Genomic DNA, 25,564 nt, shown 5'->3' with positions numbered 1-25,564 from the left:
TGGAAAATTCCAGAAATAAACAAGTCATAAGTTTTAAATTTCTCACCATTCTGAGCAGTGTGATGAAATCTCAAGCCATCCCACCGGATGTGAACCATCCCTTTGTCCAGTGTACCTTGCCCATTAGTATCTTAGTAGCCACCTGGGTGATCAGATCAACTGTCACCCTTATCGCAGTGCTTGTGTTCAAGTGACCCTTATTTTACTTAATAGTGGCCCCAAAGCACAAGCATAGTGATGCTGGCAATTTGGATATGCCAAAGAGAAGCTATGAAGTGCTTCCTTTAAGTGAAAAGGTGCAAGTTCTTGACTTAATAAATAATGAAAAAAATCATATGCTGAGGTTGCTAAGATTTACAGTAAGAACAAATCTTCTATCCATGAAATTGTGAAGAAGGAAGAAGACATTTGTGCTAGTTTCTTTTTTTTCTCTTTTGGCCGCACTGCGGCATGCAGGATCTTAGTTCCCCGACCAGGGATCGAACCCGAGCCCCCCTGCAGTGGAAGCTCGAAGTCTTAACCACTGGACTGCCAAGGAAGTCCCAAGAAATCTGTGCTGGTTTTGCTGTCACACCTCAAACCACAAAAGTTATGGCCACGGTGCATGATAAGTGCTTAGTTAAGATGGAAAAGGCATTAAGTTGGTACAGTAAGGTACTTTGAGACCACATTCACATACCTGTTATTATAGTATAGTGTTATAATTCTATTTTATTATTAGTTATTGTTGTTAATCTCTTACAATGCCTAATTTATGAATTAAATTTATCATTGGTATGTATGTATAGGAACAAGCATAGTATATTTAGGGTTTGGTACTATCCACAGTTTCAGGCATCCACTGGGGGTCTTGGAACGTGTCCCCTGTGGATAACGGGGAACTACTGTACGTGCAACTTCCATTCCTAAAAGGAAGTGGGGATGGGGTTGACCTCTCCTGGCCCATTTTCCCTTTTCTACTGGAATGTAAGTGAGTAGCGCACCATCCTGTACTATGCAGATGGTAAAACGAAAGATGGAAAAAACCTTGGTCTTTTACACTTGAATCTGACACACCGACCCTAGACTGCTTATATTTGGCATTTTTGGCAAGAAAAGTACAAACAAAACCAAAACTCCTGTCTTGTTCAAGTCACAGTTACTTTAGCTCTTAATTACAGCACCTGAAACTATATCCTAAGCAATGCAAATCCCGAGTGTTTTTTAAAGTTATTACATAAAATCATATAAAAGTTTAAAGGGGAAAATAAATACCAATAGAAAAGTAGAAACGTTTTTTGGTTTGCTTTGCTTTGCTTTTTAAAGAAGGGAAGGAACTACAGAACTATATAAAGCATCCAATCAAATAAATATGGCAATGGTTTGGGGATAGAAACATAGATCAGTGAAACAATGTAGTTAGTTAAGCTAGAAAAGCACCCAAGTATATACAAGAATGTAAAATAAGTAAATGTGATTTTTTAATTCTGTGGGAAAATGGTTCATTTAGTCAATGTGCTATCACAACTGCCTACCTGTATGAAAGAAAGTAAAATTGTGCCCCCATCTCAAATCACATGGACATCTAAATTCCAGATGGACCAAAGACTGAAATGTAAACATAGCCATTTCCTCTGGGAAAATAAATCTAAGAGATCACGTGCAAAATTGAGAGTGCCTTCCTAACCAAAGCAGGAAATTCAGAAGCTGTTAAGGAAAAATAGGTATATTTATATAAAACTTTAAAACTTCTATGTAGGAGAAGATACAATATAGGTAAATAGAAATTATATTTGAAATCTGATGGCAGAATAAAATTATACTATACAAAGAGCTCTTACAAATTGACAAGAAAAAGACCTACAACTCAATAGAAAAGTGGGCAAAGGGTAAGAACAAGCAATTCACAGGAAAGCAACTCCAAATATTTGACATATATAACGAAAGGACATTCAAATTCACGAGTAGTGTGAAAATTGCAAGTTAAATTAACAGTGACAAAATGACTTACATCCGTAATGCCAGGTTTAAGAAAGAGCCTTTAAAAAAAAGGAAAAGCCTTTTGCTGCAGACATGAAGAAAAGAGCATGCTGTCTAATTTGCTGGTGGAAATGTGAATATTTATAGCCTTTTGGGGAAAGCAATGTGGCAACACCTATTAAAAATAAAATAAATTGCAATCCCTCCCATGGAAATATTTTCCACAGAAAAAAAGTATCAACATATCATAAGGCCAGATGTACAAAATGTTTATATAAGGTGTTATTTGTAGAGTTAAAAAATTCGTAAACATTGTATACAACTATGAATAGAGAAATTGTTCAATAATTTATGAGACATCCACTCCATGGAGTTTTAGAAAACCATCACAAACAATGAATTAGAGCTGTACTGAGCAGGAAAAGAAGATGCAAAGTAATATTCCATTTTTGTAAAACAAAGCCAGAGGACTATGTGTGGGTATGATTATATTTTATGAGCTTGGAGGAAAGCAGGGAAGAACTCACATGACGTTGGTAAGAAAGCTAAATTTGGGGCTAGTTTCTGGGTCAGCAGTTTGACAAGGACAGGAAAAGGAGGAGGGGAAAAGAGAAAGGAAAAGTAAGCTTCCAGAACACCCAACATGCGTGGCATTGCCCCATGAAAGCAGAATGATATGGGAGTATACACAGGTGAAGGTAAATGGTGTGAGAATTAAGAAATGACTATGAGGGATTTCCCTGGTGGTCCAGTGGCTGAGACTCCACGATCCTAATGCAGGGGGCCCAGGTTTGATCCCTGGTCAGGAACTAGATCCAGCACGCCATAACTAAGAGTTTGCATGCCGCATCTAAGAGCTGGCACAGCCAAATAAACAAATAAATAGATAGATAGATAAATATTTTTTAAAAAGGAGAAAGGACTATGAGGCAATATAGGACTTTTTATAATATAATTTGTTATAATATTAAGTAAACAATAAATGATTACAAGGTCGGGCATAGCCTATGGTTGTGTCTAAATAAAATATGCAGAGAGGCAGAGAAAGGTTGGAAATTGTAGAGCATGGCCAGTGGGGTTTTAGATTATTTCCCATCTTCTTTTCTGTTTTAAAAATTTTTATTTATTTTTTAATTTAATTTTTATTTTATATGGGTGTATAGTTGATTTATAATGTTGTGTTAGTTTCAGGTGTACAGCAAAGTGATTCAGTTATACATATACATATATCCATTCTTTTTTTTTGAATTTTATTTATTTTTTTATACAGCAGGTTCTTATTAGTTATCCATTTTATACATATTAGTGTATATATGTCAATCCCAATCTCCCAATTCTTCCCACCACCACCTCCCCCTTCCCGCCACTTTCCTCCCTTCGTGTCCACACGTTTGTTCTCTATATCTGTGCCTCTACTTCTGCCCTGCAAACCGGTTCATCTGTACCATTTTTCTAGGTTCCACATATATGCGTTAATATACAATATTTGTTTTTCTCTTTCTGACTTACTTCACTCTGTATGACAGTCTCTAGGTCCATCCATGTCTCTACAAATGACCCAATTTTGTTCCTTTTTACGGTTGAGTAATGTTCCATTGTATATATGTACCACATCTTCTTTATCCATTCATCTGTTGATGGGCATTTAGGTTGCTTCTGTGACCTGGCTATAGTAAATAGTGCTGCAATGAACATTGGGGTGCGTGTGTTTTTTGAATTATGGTTTTCTCAGGGTATATGCCCAGTAGTGGGATTGCTGGGTCATATGGTAATTCTATTTTTTAGTTTTTTAAGGAACCTCCATACTGTTCTCCATAGTGGCTGTATCAATTTACATTCCCACCAACAGTGCTCCCTTTTCTCCACACCCCCTCCAGCATTTGTTGATTGTAGATTTTCTGATGATGCCCATTCTAACCGGTGTGAGGTGATATCTCATTGTAGTTTTGATTTCCATTTCTCTAATAATTAGTGATGTTCAGCAGATTTTCATGTGCTTCTTGGCCATCTGTATGTCTTCTTTAGAGAAATGTCTATTTAGGTCTTCTGCCCATTTTTTTTTTTTTTTTTTTTTTTTTTTTTTTTTTTTGCTGAACGATTTTACTGCCCATTTTTTGATATGGTTGTCTGCTTTTTTAATATTGAGCTGCATGAGCAGTTTATATCTTTTTGAAAATTAATCCTTTGTCCATTGATTTGTTTCCAAATATGTTCTCCCATTCTGAGGGTTGTCTTTTAGGCTTGTTTGTAGTTGCCTTTGTTTGCAAAATCTTTTAAGTTTCATTAGGTCCCATTTGTTTATTTTTCTTTTTATTTCCATTACATTAGGAGGTGGATCAAAAATAATCTCGCTATGATTTATGTCAAAGAGTGTTCTTCCTATGTTTTCCTCTAAGAGTTTTATACTGTCCCATCTTACATTTAGGTCTCTAATCCATTTTGAGTTTATTTTTGTGTATGGTGTTAGGGAGTGCTCTGATTTCATTCTTTTCCATGTAGTTCTCCAGTTTTCCCAGCACCACTTATTGAAGAGACTGTCTTTTCTCCATTGTATATCCTTGCCTCCTTTGTCATAGATAAGTTGACCATAGGTGCGTGGGTTTATCTTTGGGCTTTCTATCCTGTTCCATTGATCTATATTTCTGTTTTTGTGCCAGTATCATATTGTCTTCATTACTGTAGCTTTGTAGTATAGTCGGAAGTCAGGGCGTCTGATTCCTCTAGCTTCGTTTTTTTCCCTCAAGACTGTTTTGGCTATTCGGGGTCTTGTGTGTCTCCATACAAATTAAAAAATTTTTTGTTCTAGGTCTATAATGCATGCCATTGGTAATTTGATAGGGATTGCATTGAATCTGTAGATTGCTTTCGGTATTATAGTCATTTTCACAATATTGATTCTTCCAATCCAAGAACATGGTATATCTCTCCATCTGTCTGTATCATCTTTAATTTCTTTCATTAGTGTCTTATAGTTTTCTGCATACAGGCCTTTGTCTCCCTAGGTAGGTTTATTCCTAGTATTTTATTCTTTTTGTTGCAATGGTAAATGGAAATGTTTCCTTAATTTCTCTTTCAGATTTTTCATCATTAGTGTATAGGAATGCAAGAGATTTCTGTGCATTAATTTTGTATCCTGCAACTTTACCGAATTCATTGAGGAGCTCTAGTAGTTTTCTGGTGGCATCTTTAGGATTCTCTATGCATGGTATCATGTCATCTGCAAACAGTGACAGTTTTACTTCTTCTTTTCCAATTTGTATTCCTTTTATTTCTGTTTCTTCTCTGATTGCCATGGCTAGGACTTCCAAAACTATGTTGAATAATAGTGGCGAGAGTGGGCATCTTTGTCTTATTCCTGATCTTAGAGGAAATGCTTTCAGTTTTTCACCATTGAGAATGATGTTTGCTGTGGGTTTGTCGTATATGGCCTTTATTATGTTGAGGTAGGTTCCCTCTATGCCAACTTTCTGGAGAGTTTTTATCATAAATGGGTGTTGAATTTTGTCAAAAGCTTTTTCTGCATCTATTGAATGATCATATGGTTTTTCTTCTTCAATTTGTTAATATGGTGTATCACATTGATCGATTTGCATATATTGAAGAATCCTTGCATCTCTGGGATAAATCCCCCTGATCATGGTGTATGATCCTTTTAATGTGTTGTGTGATTCTGTTTCCTAGTATTTTGTTGACGATTTTTGCATCTATATTCATCAGTGATATTGGTCTGTAATTTTCTTTTTTTGTAGTATCTTTGTCTGGTTTTGGTATCAGGGTGATGGTGGCCTCATAGAAAGAGTTTGGGAGTGTTCCTTGCTTTGCAATTTTTTTGGAAGAGTTTGAGAAGGATGGGTGTTAGCTATTCTCTAAATGTTTGATAGAATTCACCTGTGAAGCTATCTGGTCCTGGACTTTTGTTTGTTGGAAGATTTTTAATCACAGTTTCAATTTCATTACTTGTGATTGGTCTGTTCATATTTTCTGTTTCTTCCTGGTTCAGCCTTGGAAGGTTATACCTTTCTAAGAATTTGTCCATTTCTTCCAGGTTGTCCATTTTATTGGCATAGAGTTGCTTGTAGTAGTCTCTTCGGATGCTTTGTATTTCTGCCGTGTCTGTTGTAACGTCTCCTTTTTCATTTCTAATTTTATTAATTTGAGTCCTCTCCCTCTTTTTCTTGATGAGTCTGGCTAATGGTTTATCAATTTTGTTTATCTTCTCAAAGAACCAGCTTTTAGTTTTACTGATCTTTGCTATTGTTTTCTTTGTTTCTATTTCATTTATTTCTGTTCTGATCTTTATGATATCTTTCCTTCTACTAACTTTGGGTTTTGGTTGTTCTTCTTTCTCTAGTTCCTTTAGGTGTAACGTTAGATTGTTTATTTGAGATTTTTTCTTGTTTCTTGATGTTGGATTGTATAGCTTTAAACTTCCCTCTTAGAACTGCTTTTGCTGCATCCCATAGATTTTGGATCATCGTGTTTTCATTGCCATTTCTCTCTAGGTAGTTTTTGATTTCCTCAGCGACCTCTTGGTTATTCAGTAACGTATTGTTTAGCTTCCACATGTTTGTGTTTTTTATGTTTTTGTCCCTGTAATTGATTTCTAATCTCATTGCGTTGTGGTTAGAAAAGATGCTTGATATGATTTCAATTTTCTTAAGTTTACTGAGGCTTGATTTGTGACCCAAGATGTGGTCTACCCTGGAGAATGTTCCATGTGCACTTGAGAAGAAAGTGTAATCTGCTGTTTTTGGATGGAATGTCCTATAAATATCAATTAAATCTATCTGGTCTACCGTGTCATTTAAAGCTTGTGTTTCCTTATTTATTTTCTGTTTGGATGATGTGTCCATTGGTGTAAGTGGGGTGTTAAAGTCCCCTACTATTATTGTGTTACTGTTGATTTCCCCTTTCATGGTTGTTAGCAGTTGCCTTATGTATTGTGGTGCTCCTATGTTGGGTGCATATGTATTTATAATTGTTATATCTTCTTCTTGGATTGATCCCTTGATCATTATGTAGTGTCCTTCCTTGTATCTTGTAACATTCTTTATTTTAATGTCTATTTTATCTGATATGAGTATTACTACTCCAGCTTTCTTTTGATTTCCATTTGCATGGAATATCTTCTTCCATCCCCTCACTTTCAGCCTGTATGTGTCCCTAGGTCTGAAGTGGGTCTCTTGTAGACAGCATATATATGGGTCTTGTTTTTGTATCCATTCAGCAAGCCTGTGTCTTTTGGTTGGAGCATTTAATCCATTCACGTTTAAGGTAATTATCAATATGTATGTTCCTATTACCATTTACTTAATTGTTTTGGGTTTATTTTTGTAGGTCCTTTTCTTGTCTTGTGTTTCCCACTTAGAGAAGTTCCTTTAGCATTTGTTGTAGAGCTGGTTTGGTGGTGCTGAATTCTGTTATCTTTTGCTTGTCTGTAAAACTTTTGATTTCTCCATCGAATCTGAATGAGATCCTTGCTGGGTAGAGTAATCTTGGTTGTAGGTTCTTCCCTTTCATCACGTTAAGTATATCATGCGACTCTCTTCTGACTTGTAGAGTTTCTGCTGAGAAATCAGCTGTTAACCTTATGGGAGTTCCCTTGTATGTTATTTGTCATTTTTCCCTTGTTGCTTTCAATAATTTTTCTTTGGCTTTAATTTTTGTCATTTTGATTACTATGTGTCATGGTATGTTTCTCCTTGGGTTTATCCTGCATGGGACTGTTGGTGCTTGGGTGCCTATTTCCTTTCCCATGTTAGGGAAGTTTTAGTCTATAATCTCTTCAAATATTTTCTCGGGTCCTTTCTCTCTCTCTTCTCCTTCTGGGACCCCTATAATGTGAATGTTGTGGCATTTAATGTTGTCCCAGAGGTCTCTTAGGCTGTCTTCATTTCTTTTCATTCTTTTTTCTTTATTCTGTTCCACGGCAGTGAATTCCACCATTCTGTCTTCCAGGTCAATTATCCATTCTTCTGCCTCAGTTATTCTGCTATTGATTCCTTCTAGTGTATTTTTCGTTTCAGTTATTGTGTTGTTCATCTCTGTTTGTTCTTTAATTCTTCTAGGTGTTTGTTCTTTCATTCGTCTAGGTCTTTGTTAAACCTTTCTTGCATCTTTTCGGTTTTGCCTCCATTCTTTTTCCAAGGTCCTGGATCATATTCACTATCTTTATTTTGAATTCTTTTACTGGAAGGTTGCCTATCTCCACTTCTTTTAGTTGTTTTTCTTGGGTTTTATCTTGTTCCTTCATCTGGTATATAGCCCTCTGCCTTTACGTCTTGTCTATCTTTCTGTGAATGTGGTTTTTGTTCCACAGGCTGCAGGATTGTAGTTCTTCTTGCTTCTGTTGTCTGCTCTCTGGTGGATGAGGCTATGTAAGAGGCTTGTGCAAGCTTCCTGATGGGAGGGACTGCTGGTGGGTAGATGTGGGTGTTGCTCTGGTGGGCAGAGCTCAGTAAAACTTTAATCTGCTTGTCTGCTGATGGGTGGGGCTGGGTTCCCTCCCTGTTGGTTGTTTGGCCTGAGGTGACCCATCACTGGAGCCTACCTGCCTCTTTGGTGGGGCTACTAATGGCAGACCCTGGGAGGGCCCACTCCAAGGAGTACTTCCCAGAACTTCTGCTGCCAATGTCCTTGTCCCCACCGTGAGCCACAGCCACCCCCCGCCTCTGCAGGAGACCCTTCAACACTAGCAGGTCGGTCTGGATCAGTGTCCTATGGGATCACTGCTCCTTTCCCTGGGTCCTGATGCGCACACTACTTTTTGTGTGCTCTCCAAGAGTGAAGTCTCTGTTTCCCCCAGTCCTGTTGAAGTCCTGCAATCAAATCCTGCTAGCCTTCAAAGTCTGATTCTCTAGGAATTCCTCCTCCTGTTGCCAGACCCCCAAGTTGGGAAGCCTGACGTGTGGCTCAGAACCTTCACTCCAGTGGGTGGACCTCAGTGGTATAAGTGTTCTCCAGTTTGTGAGTCACCCACCAGCAGTTATGGGATTTGATATTATTGTGATTGCGCCCTTCCTATCATCTCACTGTGGCTTCTCCTTTGTCTTTGGATGTGAGGTATCTTTTCTGGAGTTCCAGTGTCTTCCTGTCAATGATTGTTCAGCAGTTAGTTGTGATTCCAGTGCTCTTGCAAGAGGGAGTGCATATATCCATTCTTTTTCAGATTCTTTTCCCATGTAGGTTATTACAGAATATTGAGTAGAGTCCCCTGTGCTATACAGTAGGTCCTTGTTGATTATCTATTTACCTCATATTACTACATTGTCTTTAAAAAATATTTAACAAAATAAATAAAAATAATGATTAGTGATGAAAGACCATGTGTCATGCATTTCTTGAAATTATAGACCCTGTAATGATGCCAAAATATAATATGAACTGGGCAAATACTAGCAAGGTGAAGGTGGAGAATTCTGGCATCCTCCGTTTTCTCTCGTGTTATGGTCATTTTTCCATTTTCTACCTTATGTCACTGGGCAAAAATGACATCTTAAGATGATGTACTGATCTGCAAGAATAAACTTGAAAAATGCTTAAAATAAATGTGTGTATTCAGTGAAATCCTCTTAAGAAACCAGAGAGAACCTTGGATGAATTCTGAAGAAATCAGCAATTCCATAACTTTTTTCACTCTCCTTTCTTCCACTCAGCCAGCCCTGCTCACATCTGACCGACTCTGACAACGGGTCAGGGAAGCCAGGTCTTGTCAGATGGTTGCAGGGCATTCACAACAGTGTTGGGGACATGAAGACAGCCCCTTGGAGTGAGGGGAGTGGGGAAGCTGATTAAATGACCATCTAGGCAGCAAAGTGGAAAGGCAGCCAGGGAATCAAGTTCACCCGAGTCTGCAAGGTTCCCATTGTGTGGGTTTCCCTAAGGTCATTGGTCCTTTGAAGCCGATTATCAAAATGTTTGTGACACAGGGAGATCAGCTTGGTTCTTTGTGACCACCTAGAGGGGTGGGATAGGGATGATGGGAGTGAGACACAAGAGGGAGGAGATATGGGGATATATGTATATGTATAGCTGATTCACTTTGTTATAAAGCAGAAACTAACACACCATTGTAAAGCAATTATACTCCAATAAAGATGTTTAAAAAAAAAAAATGTTTGTGACAAGTGTGCTTTGCCCTCCTGAGTTGAGGCTTCCCATTGTAATGGCTCAAGATGGCTCTCCATGGAACTATCCCAAGGGACAGTGGATGACCTTGGTCTCTGCCTTCCTCCAACCTTGAGCATTAGTTTTCTCCAATGTCAAAATGGCAGGGCTATAAAGAGCCGAGGCTGGTGGGAGAAGAAGCAGGTTAGCTATGTCCACAGGCCTCCTCGTGACCACTCAGGCGGTCTCACTGGGCCAACAACAGCCCCTGCACCTGGTACGATGCCTCGTAGACCCTCAACGCTGCTCCATTGAATGTGTGCATGAGCTTTATACAAACCTTGAGGAAGAACTAAAGACAACTTGTATTGCTGGGGACACACAAAAAATTCTCTGCTGTTTCTCCCTCACTGAGACCACAGTGGTTCCACAAAATGGTCATAAGCTCTCTTATCATTATGCCTTCCTTCCTCAGCTGCTGAAAGGAAGGCCTGAAGTGTCACTAGCTCCCAGACTTGTACGAAGCGTGGGATCCAGGTTAGCAGATAACCTGGCTGTCTTTATTCTCACACTCACATGCTCATTGTTCTTGCCTCTAAACGTCTCCGGTCCTTAAGGGGACTCATACACACTCTGTGGGCCAACTTCCTAGCCTGAGGACACCATCCTCCAAGGGAGACAGTGTTCTACCTGGAAGAAGTCCTAGGAAGAGGACGCTTGAGAACTCAGGTCCTGCGCGTCTCACCGCACATCACTTGGGGAAGCTCTTGCCTTGTAATTTGCAGGTGTGTGTTTGTAATTGCTCCCTGGGCAGCTCTAAACGACAAAACATGTGTGTTGGCAGCACCCTCTGCTTCTCACCTGCTCCTCAGGCCCCGGGTGAATACATTTCACAGGAACAACCCAGTTCCAGAATCACAGACCTGGCTCATTTTCTCAGGAAGGGGTCTCAACAGAGCAGTAAAAGAAAATGATGCTTGTTTTTTTTCTGTTGGTTTCAACAGCCCCAGCATTGCCTGTTGAACCCTACGCTTTCAACCCTATTCTATCCTGCTACCTATCCTGTCTCCAAAGCCATGAATGGATTCCTCACATAACGTCTTCCTAACTTCCCTGGCCAAAAGGAGGAAGGGCTATTTTCAGTGTGCATTTAACCTGAAGGACTGGGCATAAGAAAGATGCTCCAGATTCATTTCGCTAATAAATCAGAGTGAACAAAGGTCTTCCTGCGTTAGTTTTACTCGTGGAGGCCAAACTGTGTGATCGTCATGCATCCGTGCCATAGATGCCACACATAATCCGACTTCTCATTGCCCAGGGAAGTTAAACTCAGAATCCCATTTCCACTTGGGCCTGAGTTTCCATTCTCTCAGTTATCAAAGGCAGTGTGAACTATATTAAAAAATTAACTAGCTCTCTTAAAGTGAAAGCTATCCTGTCTTGCATTTTATACTTGCATGTTCCATGCTGCTTTGTGAAAATCCAGGTGATGTGTGCTATAGTCCTGCAGGGTCCTTAAAGGACTGAGGAACAACAAAGAATGTGCACACTATTTGTAAATAGCTTGAACCTTTCTAGAATGCTCCTTCCTTGGGAAATGCACAGAGAAAGTAGCGAGCAGGTTTACCTATAATGTCAATCAGAAAGTCTGAAATGGTTTAACCATTCTTATTAGGCCATTCTTATTTCATTGGACTGTCTGTGAAAGTCTTTCAGAACTAATCCTTAGAAAGAGTTCACTTTCCTCTCTTTGGCATAAGGCTGCCAGTTTCCTGGCTTCACTTGGTGGAAAGGAAATACAATTCTGTTCCTCTTCTGTAAAAGTAGGCTTCGAGCTCCCTCCTGCAGCGTCTCGATAAAAGCCTCCTTTCTCCTGAATTGCATCCTCCTTCACTTGGACTTGTATTTTGTATCTTGGTTCATCCCAAACGCTCAAGACTGTCCTTCTGATTGCCAAGCCCAGCACGTGACCATGGGCAGAAAACCACCATAATCCTTTTCAGCTTCACTTTGGACTTTGCCAGCAGCATTTCCTAGGTCCCTGCAGCCTGTGTGCCAGGGGGTCTTGGCAAGTACATCACTCAGGGCAAATTCTCAGATGGAGAGAGGTCCAATCGGAAACAAGAGAATTTACACAAAACCAGAGCTTGGATCCCTGCCGAGTGGGTACCCTCCTTATATCCAGCTGATGCTCAGCAACTGGGTAAGCACATCAGTACCTGGCAGCTCGCCTGTTCTTCACCCTCTTCCTTCTTTGCTCCTGGGGACCTTGAGGATTTTAGTACAGGAAAAAGAAGGTGAGTTTGCTTCTTTCCCTACTATCTCCACCTGGGAGGATACATGTTGATTATTCTCTCCTGATGATCTTTGAGCTCCTGGAACAGCTCCATATGAACAACACTTCCTGGGATCCCATCCATGTTCAGGATATCCCGGAAGGTGATGCATGAAAGATGCTGTTTACCCTTAGACAGCCTCTCTTGTTAAAGCCCATCTTATATTACTTCCTGGACCCAAAAGTCCTGGTCAGGAATCCACTGATATCCCCAAATAGATCCATGAATAGCAGGGATTCTTCAAACTCCTGAAAATCGTATGTGAATTGTTCGGTATGTGGTTTTCATTTTCCACCGTGTCCATTATGTATTCAAAGAGTTCTGCAATACTAAAAAGATTAAAAACAGATGTTTACTTGGACCACTTTTCTCATCCTGACATTTTATGAGACTCTGATCATGTTTGCAGCTTTACCACAAAACCCAAACCTAAAAAAATATTTACCCGAGAGAGTGACAGTGTCACAGTGGAATTTCTGGGCTACCTCAGCACATGCTGAAGAAAACACTAACAGTTCTGGAGAGGGTATGACACCCATCACCTTGATATGATTATGAGTTCCAGTAATTTTTGAGGCTTATTGGATGGTATCACAGATCATTTTCTACTTTTCACAATAGCTGCATAGATAAGAGTCCTCCTAGAGAAAGAGAAAATATTTGTTTGGTTCCTGGGGACTACCCAAAGACCTTACTAAACTCTGTCCCAATTCTGATCTTCTCCTGGCCCAGCCTTGTCTTGAAAGATCAGGACCATACAGGAAAAGCAAGATACATGTTAGACTCTTTTTCCAATTTTTAAAAGACTGTTGGTTTCCTAGCATCTCTCAGCAGCAACCAATGGTGGTTCTTCTTTTCAGTATCATTTTGAACTCATGAATGATAAGATATTTGATACCCTTACATTCTTTAAAATTATTATTCATTCTGAAAAGCAAACTGTCCCATCTTTAGTGCGTGGGGACAGATCTTAAGCCCTGTTGACACAACCTCTGTGGTCGTAGATTCTCTTATTTTCTGGCGAGATAAGTTGTTCCAGGCTCATCTTGTCTATTTCGTGAACCAGATCTGAAGCAGACATTTCTCCAAAGAGCCTTGTAACAGGAAAACTTAGAGATCACACCCAGCTCATTGCTCCTGGGTGCATTTCTTTGGCTCTTTCAATAGACAGAGCTAGAAAATAAGTATTTTTAAAGAAAAAAAAATGTACCCCATGAGCATAATGATATAGCCATTGATATAGAAGTTAGGGAGTTTTTACTTCTTGATTTTATGTTTGTAACTCTGATCACTTATGATGAAAATCTTGGTCCTAATAACGTTAATATAATTACTTATTTGTTCATCTTATGTGTTATCAGTTTCAGAAGAACAATGCTAATGTTATTAGTAACAAAATAAGTACTCAATAGTTAACAATTTCTTTGGGGTTTCTTTTCACCATTAGTATATATCTAGCTAGGGATAATCAGTCAAATTACTGTATTTTTAAATCACTTGAAATAATTTACCTTTATATGGCTGAGTAGCTACTTATTTTTAACACTCCAAAGAGAAAATTTTTTTGTCTGTTTACATAGTCCTATGGTTTCAAATAACTACAAAATTTTTTATGAGCCTGACAGTAGTAACATTGCAAGAGTGTAAAGATGGGGGGAAAAAAGTAACATCCTTTTGTGTTTATAATGAAAAAAAGTATACTTAAGTGGGATGCTGTGTTGCATTATACAGTAGAGATGGATCCTGATAACAGGGTGAGGCTTTTATGTTTGACTTCACTTCACTGGTCTGGTCAGCCCCCCAGCAGTGACTACAGCAAACCCAGTGGCCGCAGCTGTGGGAGATTATCAATGTATTAGCAGTGATTTTTTCTACCAAAATTCCCTGATGCACTAAAAAACGGGTAACCATTTTCCACTGGCTGCCCTTCTAAATAGTCAACAAACACTTATCTTCTACCAGCCCACAGAATAACTTCACCCTTTTGCTCAAACTTTATTTTGCATAGAAAATATGGTTAATACTGTCTTTATTTTATGACAGAGTTTGGTCATCACATTTCACGATTTTGTCTGTAGGATGCATTTGCTCCATACCTTTTGGGAATCGTAAATGAGGTGTGCCATCCTTCTAGTTAAGTGGGGAGCATTCCACCTCATAGAGGGACCTCTGCTTCTGTGTCGTCTAAGAGATGGCAACTGTAATTCACTGTTTTATATAGGGACCTCCAGAATATCATGTATGTAGCTTTTATACTCAAATGTTTTCTCAAGAGACAAACAAATGCAGTAAGGCATTTAGATACTAAACACTAGGAATATATATATATTTTAAGTACCTAGGCAGTGCTCTGCCCAGCTTGATTTTTGTGTGTGTGTCAAATCTCCCCTTTCCATCTCTCAGCAATAAAAACGTACAATAATTGTACAGGGACCGTGAGGGTAGGGGCTCTGCACACATAGTCTCTGCATTTTAGTAACATCACTCACAAAGTTGGCAATGTGCTTCGGCCTAGTCATCTGGAGAGCTCCAGGCCCCCTAGGAGCTGCAGCATGACTCAATTAAATGATCAAAGTCTTTGAAATCACGGGGCTGAGAAGGCTCATCTTAGCTCTATGGCTAACCCATTGGGTTGTTTTGGGGAAAACACTTACCCTCTCTATGCTGACCCGACCATTCTACCTGCTATGTAGCCTATAGGGGTGCTGTAAGCAAATGTCCACAGCACTCTCCAGGGGAGATGATTACAGACATTCAGGGAGAAATACGCATGTTCCTCATTATACCTACAGATCAAGTCTGCTTTCTCAGTCTATTTACTTATTTTTTTTATGTTTCTTTTTTATTTATTTATTTTATTCACATTAGTCATCCATTTTACACACATCAGTGTAGACATGTCAATCCCAATTGCCCAATTCATCACACCACCTCCCCCCTGCCGCTTTCCCCCCTTGGTGTCCATATGTTTTCTCTCTACTTCTGTGTTTCAATTACTGCTCTGCAAACCAGTTCATCTGTACCATTTTCTAGGTTCCGCATATATGTGTTCATATACGATATTTGTTTTTCTCTTTCTGACTTACTTCACTCGCACGACAGTCTCTACATCCATCCACGTCTCTACAAATGACCCAATTTCGTTCCTTTTTATGGCTGAGTAATCTTCCATTATATATATGTGCCACATCTTCTTTATCCATTCATCTGTCAATGGGCGTTTAGGTTGCTTCCATGACCTGGCTATTGTAAATAGTGCTGCAATGAACTTTGGGGTCCATGTGTCTTTTTGAATTATGGTTTTCTCTGTGTATATGCCCAGTAGTGGGATTGCTGGATCATATCGTAGTTCTATTTTTAGTTCTTTAAGGAACCTCCATACTGTTCTCCATAGTGGCTGTATCAATTTACATTCCCACCAACAGTACAAGAGGGTTCCCTATTCTCCACACCCTCTCCAGCATTTGTTGTTTGTAGATTTTCTGATCATGCCCATTCTAAGTGGTGTGAGGTGATAACTCATTGTAGTTTTGATTTACATTTCTCTAATAATTAGTGATGTTGAGCAGCTATTCATGTGCTTCTTGGCCATCTGTATGTCTTCTTTGGAGAAATGTCTATTTAGGTCTTCTGCCCATTTTTTGATTGGGTTGTTTGTTTTTTTAATATTGAGCTGCATGAGATACTTATATATTTTGGAGATTAACCCTTTGTCCAATGATTCATTTCCAAATATTTTCTCCCATTCTGAGGGTTGTCTTTTCATCTTGTTTATGGTTTCCTTTGCTGTGCAAAAGCTTTTAAGTTTCATTAGGTGCCATTTGTTTATTTTTGTTTTTATTTCCATTACACTAGGAGGTGGATCAAAAACTATCTTGCTGTGATTTATGTCAAAGAGTGTTCTTCCTATGTTTTCCTCTAAGAGTTTTACAGTGCCTGGTGTTACATTTAGGTCTCTAATCCATTTTGAGTTTATTTTTGTGTATGGTGTTAGGCAGTGCTCTAATTTCATTCTTTTCCATGTAGCTGGTCAGTTTTCCCCACACCACTTATTGAAGAGACTGTCTTTTCTCCATTGTATATCCTTGCCTCCTTTGTCATAGATTAGTTGACCATAGGAGCGTGGGTTTATCTCTGGACTTTCTATCCTATTCCATTGATGTATATTTCTGTTTTTGTGCCAGTAACATATTGTCTTCATTACTGTAGCTTTGTAGTATAGTCAGAAGTCAGGGCGTCTGATTCCTCTAGCTCCGTTTTTTTCCCTCAAGACTGCTTTGGCTATTCGGGGTCTTGTGTGTCTCCATACAAATTTAAAATTTTTTTGTTCTAGTTCTGTAAAACATGCCACTGGTAATTTGATAGGGATTGCATTGAATCTGTAGATTGCTTTCGGTAGTAAAGTCATTTTCACAATATTGATTCTTCCAATCCAAGAACATGGTATATCTCTCCATCTGTCTGTATCATCTTTAATTTCTTTCATCAGTGTCTTATAGTATTCTGCATTCAGGTCTTTTGTCTCCTTAGGTAGGTTTATTCCTAGGTATTTTATTCTTTTTGTTGCAATGGTAAATGGGAGTGTTTCCTTAATTTCTCTTTCTGATTTTTCATCATTAGTGTATAGGAATGCAAGAGATTTCTGTGCATTAATTTTGTATCCTGCAACTTTACCAAATTCATTGATGAGCTCTAGTAGTTTTCTGGTGGTATCTTTAGGATTCTTTATGCATGGTATCATGTCATCTGCAAACAGTGACAGTTTTACTTCTTCTTTTCCAATTTGTATTCCTTTTATTTCTGTTTCTTCTCTGATTGCCGTGGCTAGGACTTCCAAAACTATGTTGAATAATAGTGGCGAGAGTGGACATCCTTGTCTTGTTCCTGATCTTAGAGGAAATGCTTTCAGTTTTTCACCATTGAGAATGATGTTTGCTGTGGGTTTGTCGTATATGGCCTTTATTATGTTGAAGTAGATTCCTTCTATGCCCACTTTCTGGAGAGTTTTTATCATAAATCAGTGATGAATTTTGTCAAAAGCTTTTTCCACATCTATTGAGATGATCATATGGTTTTTCTTCTTCAATTTGTTAATATGGTGTATCACATTGATCAATTTGAGTATACTGAAGAATCCTTGCATCTCTGGGATAAATCCCACTTGATCATGGTGTATGATTCTTTTAATGTGTTGTGGGATTCTGTTTGCTACTGTTTTGTTGAGGATTTTTGCATCTATATGCCTCAGTGGTATTGGTCTGTAATTTTCTTTTTTTGTAGTATCTTTGTCTGGTTTTGGTGTCGGGGTGATGGTGGCCTCACAGAATGAGTTTGGGAGCCTTCCTTCCTCTGCAATTTCTTGGAAGAGTTTGAGAAGGATTGGTGTTAGCTCTTCTCTAAATGTTTGAAAGAATTCACCTGTGAAGCCATCTGGTCCTGGACTTTTGTTTGTTGGAAGATTTTTAATCACATTTTCAATTTCATTACTTGGGATTGGTCTGTTCATATTTTCTGTTTCTTCCTGGTTCAGTCTTGGAAGGTTATACCTTTCTAAGAATTTGTCCATTTCTTCCAGGTTGTCCATTTTATTGGCGTAGAGTTGCTTGTAGTAGTCTCTTAGGATGTGTTATATTCCTGTGGTGTCTGTTGTAACTTCTCCTTTTTCATTTCTAATTTTATTGATTTGAGTCCTCTCCCTCTTTTTCTTGATGAGTCTGGCTAATGGTTTATCAATTTTGTTTATCTTCTCAAAGAACCAGCTTTTAGTTTTATTGATCTTTGCTATTGTTTTCTTTGTTTCTATTTCATTTATTTCTGTTCTGATCTTTATGATATCTTTCCTTCTACTAACTTTGGGTTTTGTTTGTTCTTCTTTCTCTAGTTCCTTTAGGTGTAACGTTAGATTGTTTATTTGAGATTTTTCTTGTTTCTTGAGGTAGACTTGTATAGCTATAAACTTCCCTCTTAGAACTGCTTTTGCTGCATCCCATAGATTTTAGATCATCTTGTTTTCATTGTCATTTCTCTCTAGGTATTTTTTTTATTTCCTCTTTGATTTCTTCAGTGATCTCTTGGTTACTTAGTAACGTACTGTTTAGCCGCCATGTGTTTGTGTTTTTTACGGGTTTTTCCCCTGTAATTGATGTCTAATCTCATTGCGTTGTGGTCGGGAAAGATGCTTGATATGATTTCAATTTTCTAAAATTTACTGAGGCTTGATTTGTGACCCAAGATGTGATCTATCCTGGAGAATGTTCCATGAGCACTTGAGAAGAAAGTGTAATCTGCTGTTTTCGGATGGAATGTCCTATAAATATCAATTAAATCTATCTGGTCTATTCTGTCATTTAAAGCTTCTGTTTCCTTATTTATTTTCTGTTTGGATGATCTGTCCATTGGTGTAAGTGAGGTGTTAAAGTCCCCCACTATTATTGTGTTACTGTCGATTTCCTCTTTTATAGCTGTTAGCAGTTGCCTTATGTATTGTGGTGCTCCTATGTTGGGTGCATATATATTTGTAATTGTTATATCTTCTTCTTGGATTGATCCCTTGATCATTATGTAGTGTCCTTCCTTGTCTCTTGTAACATTCTTTATTTTAAAGTCCATTTTATCTGATATGAGTATTGCTACTCCAGCTTTCTTTTGATTTCCATGGAATATCTTTTCCCATCCCCTCACTTTCCATCTGTATGTGTCCCTAGGTCTGAAGTGGGTCTCTTGTAGACAGCATATATATGGGTCTTGTTTTTGTATCCATTCAGCAAGCCTGTGTCTTTTGGTTGGAGCATTTACTCCATTCACGTTTAAGGTAATTATCAATATGTATGTTCCTATTACCATTTTCTTAATTGTTTTGGGTTTATTTTTGTAGGTCCTTTTCTTGTCTTGTGTTTCCCGCTTAGAGAAGTTCCTTTAGCATTTGTTGTAGAGCTGGTTTGTTGGTGCTGAATTCTGTTATCTTTTGGTTGTCTGTAAAGCTTTTGATTTCTCCATCGAATCTGAACAAGATCCTTGCTGGGTAGAGTAATCTTGGTTGTAGGTTCTTCCCTTTTATCACTTTAAGTATATCATGCCACTCCCTTCTGCCTTGTAGAGTTTCTGCTGAGAAATCAGCTGTTAACCTTATGGGAGTTCCCTTGTATGTTATTTGTCATTTTTCCCTTGTTGCTCTCAATAATTTTTCTTTGGCTTTAATTTTTGTCATTTTGATTACTGTGTGTCACAGCATGTTTCTCCTTGGGTTTATCCTGCATGGGACTGCTGGTGCTTGGGTGTCTATTTCCTTTCCCATGTTAGGGAAGTTTTAGCCTATAATGTCTACAAATATTTTCTCAGGTCCTTTCTCTCTCTCTTCTCCTTCTGGGACCACTATGATGTGAATGTTGTTGCAGTTAGTGTTGTCCCAGAAGTCTCTTAGGCTGTCTTCATTTCTTTTCATTCTTTTTTCTTTATTCTGTTCTGCACCAGTGAATTCCACCATTCTGTCTTCCAGGTAACTTATCCATTCTTCTGCCTCAGTTATTCTTCTATTGATTCCTTCTAGTGTATTGTTCATTTCAGTTATTTTATTTTTCATCTCTGTTTGTTTGTTCTTTCATTCTTCTAGGTCTTTGTTAAACATTTCTTGCATCTTCTCGATCTTTGCCTCCATTCTTTTTCCGAGGTCCTGGATCATCTTCAGTATCATTATTCTGAAATATTTTTCTGGAAGATTGCCTATCACCATTTCATTTAGTTGTTTTTCTGTGGTTTCATCTTGTTCCTTCATCTCGTACATAGCCCTCTGCCTTTTCATCTTGTCTATCTTTCTGTGAATGTGGTTTTTGTTCCACAGTCGGCAGGATTGTAGTTCGTCTTGCTTCCACTGTCTGCCCTCTGGTGGATGAGGCTATCTAAGAGGCTTGTGGAAGTTTCCTGATGGGAAGGACTGGTGGTGGGTAGAGGTGGCTGTTGCTCTGGTGGGCAGAGCTCAGTAAAACTTTAATCTGCTTGTCTGCTTATGGGTGGGGCTGGGTTCCCTCTCTGTTGGTTGTTTGGCCTGAGGTGACCCAACACTGGAGCCTACCTTGGCTCTTTGGTGGGGCTAATGGCAGACTCTTGGTGGGCTCACGCCAAGGAGTTCTTCCCAGAACTTCTGCTGCCAGTGTCCTTGTCTCTTGGTGAGCCACAGCTGACCCCCGCCTCTGCAGGAGACCCCCCAACACTAGCAGGTAGGTCTGGTTTAGTCTCTATGGGGTCACTGCTCCTTCCCCTGGGTCCCGATGCGCACACTACTTTGTGTGTGCCCTCCAAGAGTGGAGTCTCTGTTTCCCCCAGTCCTGCCGAAGTCCTGCAATCAAATCCCGCTAGCCTTCAAAGTCTGATTCTCTAGGAATTCCTCCTCCCGTTGCCAGACCCCCAGGTTGGGAAACCTGACATGTGGCTCAGAACCTTCACTCCAGTGGGTGGACTTCTGTGGTATAAGTGTTCTCCCTCTCTCGGTTTATATTTGTTGTATTTGCAACTCATATTTATTTATTCTCCTCCTCTTAGATTCCTGATCTTTTTGAAGGTTCTATTCAAGAATCTATTCCTGACACTCTGTTCCTGAAGGCCTCTACCAGTTCAAATTGTCATTTTCCCCCTTCTCTTACTTTACAAATAAGCAATACAGGTGTAGAGATTTTTCTCTCACTTGGAGGCCATCTGTGTGTCCTGCTCTGTTCTGTGCCATGCGGACTGTATCGAGCTGTGATGAGCATCGTTTCCACGTGAGCCTGTAGGGTGTTTCAAGGCCTCTTTGCAAGTTTCCATTTTTCACTTTTTGTTCATTGTGCTTTGAATATGGTTCTGCTGAATTTATTCGACCCTCTCAAGCTTTCACAGCAGAATACCATATTTGTGATAACCCGTAACCCTCCCTTCAATCAGTAAGGTCAAAACCCATTAGATGTAACGATTGTGAATTTACTAAGATCCCACACATGTCAAAACCTTCCTCCTGACCCCTAGTATTTGCTAAGGCCATATTGGTTAGTCAGTGGTGTAATTTCTTACATTTGATTTCTATACTATTTTTAAACACTGGAAAGCCAAGACCACAGAGTGGTTCTTTGTTTATTTGTTTATTGTTTAATTTTAAAAGCAATACCTTTATTTATGTTTTTTTATCATGTTTGTTTCAAGTGTACAACACAGTGATTCAGTTATACATACATATATATGTATATGTATATACATATATATATCCTTCAGATTCTCTTGCATAATGTTGTTTTTGACTAATGATTTCATGTAATGCTTTCTTTTTTATTAGCAGCCTATATATATATGTGTGTATATATATATATATATATATATATATTAAACACTTTTTTATGACTTGAGGTGGATATCTTACCCACTATATATATAAATATATATATATATATATATTGGTTAAAGATTTTACCCACCATCCTTTATGCAAGGATTTCATAATTTGGTGAATTTTGTCTTCCAAGAAGGGTTTTGTCCCTGCAAATGAAATCCATTTCTATGCATGTTTTTATCATAAATTTTTAAATATTATATATTAATATAAGTATATATGTTATATATAAATATGATATGTATATATATATATATATATATATATATATTTGTTTGTTTTATACAAAAGGAAGCTTTATCTCAAATTCACTACCAAATACTGTTTCCTTTAAAGAATGATGGAGATTTTTATTTTAAGTATCTTAATTTGTTTTAATCCATAAGTGTTTCAAATCTTTTTGGAAGCAATCACAGCACAAATACTGGTTTAATTTTTATTACAAAATGTGAGGTCAGGGGAGTCACAGAGAGGTCATGATATAAACACCACCTTAGCACACTGTTCTCTTCCTTCTTGGTTTTGGTAGATTTTACCTGAGTTCAACTTCTCTCTCTCTCTCTTTAAATTTTTTGTAGGTTTTCAGCCCAACTTTCCTCTCTATTTCTTTATAATAATGTCTAATTCCATTGTTTCAGTTCCTTTTCATAATAATGATGAAAGCTAAGTAGAACAAGATTTTTTTTTAAATCCTTTTTTGTCTAAAATCCAAATGTCCAAATTGTCCAAAATCCAATCTATGCCAATTTTCTTGACTGCAAGTCATTTGGGCCATGCTTTTCATCATTAAACCACAGTGCATTTTAATATTGCCTTTGTGTTTAGATTTTTTTCTCTCTAAACAATCTAAGCAATCCTACTTTTAGGGTGAAGTGGTTCAGTACTTGATGCCCTTTATTTCCAGACTTGGCTGGAGAGCAGAACTTCTGTCCCTCATGCTAGCCTAAGATGAGAGGCCCTTTCAGTGTCAGTTTTTGTCTTTTACTCAGATCTATTCCCCACTCTGCCCGTGAAAACTACACTTTTGCAGCTGCCTTGTCAACAGGCTTCTGACTTAGGTTCAGAGAAAGAGAAGCACTGGCAGAACACAGGTGGATGGGAGGAAGGCTGACGTCAGGTATCTCTACTCCTCTTCCCCTGACCCCCAGCTGCCAGCAAGGGCCCTCCTTCCATGGTCCTGGCCTCAGCCTGGGGCCCTTCCTGGATCTATCCCCACCAGCTGGCTCTGCATTTGAGTTCTGAGCACAACTTTTGTATCAGTTTCTTAAAGTTTTGCTAACATAACACCACACAACTGGGTGACTTAAAACAACAGAAATGCATTATTTCACAGTTCGGAAGATTAGACATCTGAGATCAAGGTGTTGGTCATTAGAGCCACGCTCCCTCTGAGACTCTGCGTAGAATCCTTATTTTTTCCTAGCTTCTGGTGCTAGCCATAATCCTTGGCCTTCCTTTGTTTGCGGTGGCATCATTCCAATTTCTGTCACTGTCAGCATATGGCCTCCTCCTTCTGGGTGTGTCTCTGTGTCTCTCCTCCTCATCTTATAGGAACTCCAGACCCCTCCTCCAATATGACCTCATCTTAACTAATCACATCTGCAATAACCCTGTTTGCAAATAAAATCCCATTCTGAAGTACTGTGGGTTAGGGCTTCAACATATGGTTTTGAGGGGGACACAATTGAATCCATAACACCCTTCCTCCTTTGTGGTGGTAGCCAACTGCTGTTGCTAATTCTGTGTTCTTTTACTGCCCCTTGTTGGCCATTTCAGCTCTTCTAGCCCCTTCCTAACTAGTTCCCTGTATTAAATTCTTTCCATTGAGCTCCTGGGTTGGACACTGTGTTCCTGACTAGACCTTGATCGAAGAGGCATGCCTCCTTGTTTGTTCATTTTTTTTTAATACTCCTATTCTTTGTAGATACTGATTTAAAGAGAAAAAGAAGGTGGTGTCAAGCCTTTCCAGCTGAAGAATCAGAACAGGTGTCCCCCCATCCCAAACAAGAACTGCTAAAAGACATCCATTCACTTCAGAAAAATCCTTGGGCAGACTGATGTGGGGCAATAATCATTGTTAACTCTTCTTTTAAAATTCTAAGTGGGTAAGATATCCACCTCAAGTCATAAAAAAGTGTTTAAAAGATACCAGTCACTTGGCCTCATCAGATGAGAAATATATAAACAAACCAAAAGAGCAACTTGGACTATTTCTAATTTTCTGTTACATCCCCTACATATTATTATTTTTTTCAATGAATTGCTTTTATTTTCACTCAGCACAAATCTTTATTTTCTTACAGTAAAGTTCATGCCTGTGAAAGACAGAGACCCACAGAAGTCAAAACCACTTATGTGGCTACTGAAAGGCCATGGCCTGGAAACATTGACGTCAGTCTTTCTAGGCATGATAGAGGTGTTCTTTCTGTGGGGTCACTCCACTGCTTTGGCTCCCAGTGGTCAATCAATGGACTATGCAAACCTTTCTAATATAACGGAGGTAAAAACTTACTCTGACTAGATTCATATAACAGTAAAGTCATGGGGTGAAAAAGGGCTCTAGTTTTATCATTATGAAAGGTGTGCTGACATCAAAAGATAGGACAGAATGTGCAATTCGATCCATTCATTCATTAAGTTGGTCATTCATTCATTCAGCAATAGTTACCCAGTGCCTGTTATGTGTCAGGCCAGCTTCTAAATGACTATACAGCAGAAAACAAGAAAGTCAGAAGTTTTGCTCTTACAGAGCTTAAACTCTAGTAAGAGAAAGACAGTTAATAAGTAACAAAGAAAATGACAGGGTGTGACAGCTTTAATAAAATTAAAACAGAGCAGTGTTATGGAGAGAGCTTAGGTTGTTAATTGGGAATTATCCTTGATTTCTCTCTTTGTCGTCGAGGAGGACAAGCCTCTTCAAAGAGGTGCCATTTGAGTTGGATCGGAATGACCAGAGAGAGCCAGCTTTGCAAAAACCTAGGGAAAGAACATTTCAGGCAGAGAAAACATTAAGTGCAAATTCCACAAAGAATAAACTCAAAGAGTTTGAGGAACATCAGAGGCCTGGACACCTGAGTGTGTTGAGCAGAGGAACATGAGATGAAATCGAAGCAGTAAGCAGGCCAGGTCAAGTAGGGTCTTGTTGGAAATTCAATTTTATTCAGTCATCAGTGGGAGTTTTTGGAGGGTTTTATAGCATGGAGGAGAAATTATATAATCTTTTCTGTGTGTAGAATAGAATTTAGGGAGGAAAGCAGGAAACTAAGGGGACCGGAGAACAGTCCAAGTGAGAGATGTTCCCTGGGCCTGGCGTGGTGGCCATGGCAACGGAGAGAGATGTGGATTAAAGCAAGGGGCATTTTGGAGGTAGAGTTCACAAGACTGAGCAATAAACTGGGTGATGGGTGTGGTGGACAGACATTAGGATGGCTCCCAGTTACCCCTGGCTCCTGGTGTTCACGCTCTTGTGTATTCGAGCCCTCCTCTTGAGCGTGGGCAGGGCCTGTGACTTGCTTCTAACCAATAGAATATGGCAACAGTAATGGGATGTCACTTCGAGGATTACTTTACTGCTTCAGTCTTGGTAGCAGACCCTCTAGTGGCTCTCACCCTGGCTGGTTTTGAGAAGGTGAGCTGCCACGTGGAGAGGCCCATGTGGCCAGGAATAACGTCTGGCAGATAGCCAGTAAGGAGCCAAGGCCCTCAGTCCAATAGCCCACAGGGAACCGAATCCTGCCGATAACCACAGGAGAGGGACCTTCCCCAGTTGAGCCTCAGATGAGACCCTGGCTGGGCTGACACCTTGACCGCA

Source organism: Balaenoptera physalus, assembly GCF_965194825.1.
Source record: "Balaenoptera physalus genome assembly, chromosome: 14".
Classification (NCBI taxonomy): domain Eukaryota; kingdom Metazoa; phylum Chordata; class Mammalia; order Artiodactyla; family Balaenopteridae; genus Balaenoptera; species Balaenoptera physalus.
Note: the sequence above shows the minus strand (reverse complement) of the source record.